Raw genomic sequence first — 6000 nt, 5'->3', positions numbered from 1 at the left:
AGTCCTTTGAATAATTGCAGATATTTTCTAGGAGGCTATGGATCTTGATATAGTGAGTCTAATTTCCTTGAAATCATGAGCATCTGGAGGACCTCAATAATTATCTTTTTCCCCAATCTGGATCCTGGATTTCCTCCAATACAATGTCAAATACCTTTGGCAGAACATATTCCTCTTTTTATGCCTAACCTGATGTTTATTATCAGTGGCTCATCAAACAAGGTTCTTTTTGTTATATCTTCTGAAGAATTTTGAGTGACTTTGATATATAGATGTGAAATATCTTGCTGTAAAATAACCTGTATGGCAAAGTTTTCTTCTATCAAATCAAAATTTTTTTAAAATTAAAAAATAAGCACGATGAGATTTTCCGCATTTTAAATTAATTGTGAGATGATTAATCTATTTTCCTTTCCTGATATCATTTGACAAAACTCATTTGTTCTCTTCTAATTCCTACACTGAGAATTAGTGTAAAGATGACACTCAAGGTTTTGTATAGATGGAAGAATAAGCATATACAGTGATACTTATTGATATTCTCTGGTCCCTTGTTTTTTGAAATTATTTTGGTCTCAGGTTTTTTTATGTCTTAAGAATTTTTCTCTCAGACAACTTGCATATCAAATCCTTCAATACCCTCACAATTTTATCACCTTCAGTATAAATCACCTCTGTATACAATTTTTCTAATCTGTTTGCTTTGCCCATCTCTGTTCCTTTTAATATCATTTCTACACTTTCCTGTAAACTCATTGAATATTGCAGTGTTAGGGTTGAAATTCAGTGTTTCCTTTATCTTTGATGGAGAAACCAGTTACGTAAAATAGTTTTTATAGGAAGCTGCAAACAAAAGATAATGAAAAAAGTGCAAAAACTCTTCCTTCACACATAATTTAAAAGTCTCACAATGTATTTATAAAATTATAGATATTTTTTAATTTAAAGAAATTATTTTCTCTTCCATCCAGTTCCTAACAAAAAGCAAAGGAAAATAATTTTTTCAATGGCCTTGATTAAAAAATATTTCTTCTCATTCCATACCTTCTGTCACCTCTTTGCAAGGAGGTGAATAACATGCTTTATTATCCACACCCTGGAATCATGAATGATCATTTCATTGATCATAGTTCTTACAACTTTGTCATCTTTGTCAATATTATGGGTGGGATGATGGATGAAACCTCAGGAATGATTTAATTTGCTTTTTCCTCACCCAATAAAATGCTTTTCTTTAAAAAAAAGATAATCATGATGGGCTTCTATATATTGTAATTTGTTGTCTGATGACAAATATGTCTTTTGAACATTTTAAGGAAATATTATATAAATAAACATAATGCTTTAAGAAAATAAAAAAAATAAACTGCTTTGGGAAAATAAACCATAATTTGAAAATAAACATTTAAAGTTTTTTTTTTTTAAAACAGAGTGGGTTTGGGGGATGGGGCACTGATTTTTTAATCCAAGTGGAAGGATATCTTATCTTCTAGCTCCCCAATTGCTTTCCTTGTGTTCTTTTCAGGAACCCCCAAAACCCTGATATTAGGGAAGTCTTTCTTTGGGTATATCTCAAGACCAATTCACTTTCACCAGCATTTATTAAGTGCCTTTTACATGAAAGACATGGTACTTGGTGCTGGGGACACAAAAACAAAAATCATATGGTCTTTGCCCTACTTACAACATAAGGATTCAATAGCTCTGCATTCTCTTTGTCACCAGTTATAATCTTGCCAGCTACCCCTGAAAGGATCCCTCTTGCTTTTTTGTTTTTTACTTGTTTACCCACATAGAGGTTTTAAAAACTCCTTTTATTGCTCATAGCATTCATCACCAGTCTCAACTTCTTATGCACTTATCTTTTTGTAATACGAGTATTACATGACTCTACCACTCTATTGTGCCTTTTTAGCTAGCTTCCCTTGATTCCATCCTCTGCAAACACATGTATATATATACACACACATTCACACATACATAAATTTGAATAGTTTGGCAAGGGCCTTGTATTGTGAGTCGTTGGCCAAAAATGTATTTTTAGAATATTCCTTCCCTTTTTCTTCCATACAGGAATAATTTTTGTTTGTGGTTGGATGCTTTATTATATAATTACTGGGATCTTCTACTTCCTCTTGGACTCCCTTCTCCTGTATAATTTAGGTTATAGTATTCTACCTATCATTTCACTTAATCTTTAAAACCTGCTCTGGAAATTTAAAAAGCTTATAAGATTATATCAACATTCTTTCTCCTATTCTATCATTATTTTGGGGTGAAATGGTTGCTTTCTCTCAAGGTTCATCAAAAAGAAATTGAATTGAACCCAACACTATGGGGACTAAAATGTGCCTCATCCTGAACACTATGCTTCTTACAAAATTGCATTGAGTTTTTTGGTTGCACAATCATGTAGTTGATTATGTTTTTGCTTTCAATTTTTTAAAATGTCCAGATCTTTTTCCTGTAAATTTTTTTCATTTCTACTCTTACAGAATCAGAGAATTTGTTGGAAAGAATTTCATACTTCATCTAGTTTAATCTATATCTTATCAAGAATCTCCTGTATATCATATCTAACAAGTGGCCATCTATTCTTTTCTTGAAGACTTACATTGAAAGGGAACCATTTTGTTCAGAGGAATCCCATTGCATTTTTTGATTATTTTAAATTTTACAAGTTATATCAATCCTAACTCCCTCTTTTCTGCTTCTAAGTACTGCACACTAGAGCCAACTAGATCAAGTATAATCCCCCTTCCAGGTGTTAACATTTCAAATACTTGAAGACCAGTTATGTTATTCACATGAACTCTATTCCTCAAGCTAAATACCCTTACTTCCTTCAGTAAACTATAATATAGCATAGAAGGACTTAAGGTGCTTCAATATTCTAATTGCCCTTCTTTGGTATACTTCAGGTTTTCAGTGTCCTTCCTGCAAAACAGTGCCCAGACCTGAACATGGTACTTCAGATGTAGTCACTTTTCCTAGTCTTGGACACTATACCTTGATACACGGCACATAGCACATGCTTAGATTCTGTTTCTTGGCTTTTATATTACATTATTGACTCAAATAGGTCATTTATCCTTCCATAACCATGAGATCAATTCCAGACAAACTGTTTTTTTTACCATTCCTACTACTTTTTGTACTTGTGAATTTAATTTTTTGAACCTGAATTTAGGAATCTGCATTTATATATATTAACTTTCTTTTTGAGATTTAGTCCATTGTAGTTGGTAGAATTTTTTAGATATTGACATTATGCAACTTTTTTACTATACTTTCTAGCTTTGTATCATCTGAAAATACAAGCTATACTTTCTTATAAATCTATACTTTGTATAAATCTATACAGCTATACTTTCTTATAAATCATTCATTAAAATGTAGAACAGTTTAGTGTCAAGGAAAGATTCTTGGGGTATATTGATAGTAACTTTCCTCCAAGTTCATATGAACTCAGTGTTACCCCTAAAAGTTACAAATGTCATACCCCTTGAGATTTTCATTTTCTTAATATGAGTATATCATCTTAGTCTCACTATCCCTTTTTTCTTACATATTTGTTTGAATGAGTTAAATCATTCATAGTCATATTCTTGTCATGATTGCAATACCACCAAATCTTAGTGATGACACCTTTGACATATAATTAATCCGCATTTGGTAGGAGTTCTAGTATATGTTGTTTGTTATCTATACTTTGTGCATCCATACATAGACATCTTGAGTTCACGAGTTTTTGTTGTTGTCTCACTTCTTAGACTTTGTCTCCTCTGAATTACTGCTTCTCTCTCCACTATTTTTCTTCTTATCTACTTTCTTCTACTGCTTATGGTATATGGATTAACAGACATAAGTAAGAAGTTTTCCTTTCTCCATGTTCATTTTTTAAACTAACTTCTGGTTGACTTATTCCTTAGCTTTCTTCCTCTACCCTCTTACTTCCTTTGATTCTCTTTGTGTTTTAGAAGGGATTGAGAATTCCTGGGGAATGAGTCCAGTTTCAAGCTCCAATGTAAACTAGGAATTCTATTATTGTCATTAATCTGTTCACCATTTTAGAAATATTCCTTTAATGACAATTAAGTGCAAACCATTGCGTTCAATATTGAGAGTGATATAAAAGAAAACAAAGAACATCTTCCTCATCTTAAGAATCAACAATTCAGTAATGGAGATAATACAGCTCTCATAAAAAGAACACAAGATTAATTTCCAAGACCAATATAAAGTGCCAAATGAAGTCTCACAAGCTAAATATAATTTACAGTCAGAGGAATCAAGGACAGCTTCATGAAGCAAAGGTCTTTTGAGTCGGGTATTGAAAAAAAGATAATGTTTTAGGAAGTAGAGGGCATTCTGAGTATTGAGAACCATGTGAATGAAAGAATAAAGTAAATCTTATGAAATTTGGGTTTTCTGATCATCTTGTACTATCTTTGATGATATTTGCATCTATTTGTAAGAACTTCTGGTTATCAATGCCCCAGATTCTTGTTTATTAAACTACTTTTATCACTTAGAAATAGAATTCTATATTCTTCAAAGAGTTTAAGACTGTATAAGAAGAGGTAGAAGTACAAACAAGCACTGATTATGTGCCTGTATTCTGTTCCATTCATTCAGGCAACATATTCATTGAGTGTCTATCAAGAGCAAAACATAGTGCTAGAAACTGAGGGTGATACAAACCTCATGGATAATACAGTCTATTAGGACAGTTGAAACATGTACAGAAATAACTGTATAAAACAAAGTAGACTGTGACAAAGATAAATATGAATACAATGTCATTACAATTCTTCGGAATGGGTTCCTAATCTTATCAAGAGCAGATAAGGAGGAATTTCTGGATGGAAGGAGTGGTATGGGAAAAAAGCATAATGATAGCATTGCACATAGGCATTTTGGGGGAATGACAGATAGTTCATATGAACTTAAATAGAGGGTATATGTTTGGGAACAGTAGCAAAAACAGTGGAAATATCATCTAGGGCCAGAACATGGAGGGTCTTGAAAGCAAGATTAACTTGAGTACTACAATCATGAGCTTTTATTTTATTGGCTAGACAATGGAAAACCACCAAAGGTTTTAAAGCAGACAACTGGAAAAATAAGAGCAGTGTTATAGGAAGATTATTGTGTTTATAGTGTGCAGTGCAGATTGAAAGAAGAAAATAGTAGGCTTTTAGAAGGTTATTATAAAATATCAGATTCAAAGTATCTTGGCCACAACTGGAATAGTGACAGTGGAAATTGTAAAGATGAGATAAAGAGCAGAAATATTACAAAAGAAGAGTACATAATTTGGTGACTTATTGGATACTGGATAAGGTTTGTGATGGCAGCAGCAAAGAAAAAGGATATCTCAAAAATAGCTGTATATATTTGAGTATAGTTTCCAAGGGCAGACCCAGGAAGAAAGGAGGTAAATTTGTATATATAAATTTTATTGCTATCATTTGTTTTTGCAGTGCTTAATTTTCTTCTTGTATCCTTTATCTCACCCTCTCAGAGTACCATCCATATTAACAAAGACTTTTTTTTTAAAGAGAAATAAGAGAAAAATCAGAAATGATTATTGGCACACACATATTACAATGTATGCATTGTTCAATACTCATGCATCTCTCATCTCTATAAAGAAATGGATAAGATTTTCTTCACATAACACTTTTTTGGGGATAATCATTCTTAGTAATGTTACAACATTTATTGTGGAATTATTTGTGATTGTTGTACTTTCCATTTAATTGTTGTAGTCATATATTTTTGTTCTGTTTCACTTTGTACCAGTTAATTTTGCATACAACTTTATTCATCATATTTATTATTTCTTATAGCATAGTCATATTCCATCACATTTGTGTATTATAATTTCTCTATCCATTTCCAAACACAAGGCATTTACTGTGTTTCCAGTGCTTTGCTACTATTAATATCTTTGCTATTCAAAGATATTGCTATACATATTTTATTGCCTATGGA

The sequence above is a fragment of the Notamacropus eugenii genome, chromosome 5 (assembly GCF_028372415.1).
Source record: "Notamacropus eugenii isolate mMacEug1 chromosome 5, mMacEug1.pri_v2, whole genome shotgun sequence".
NCBI lineage: Eukaryota > Metazoa > Chordata > Mammalia > Diprotodontia > Macropodidae > Notamacropus > Notamacropus eugenii.
Note: the sequence above shows the minus strand (reverse complement) of the source record.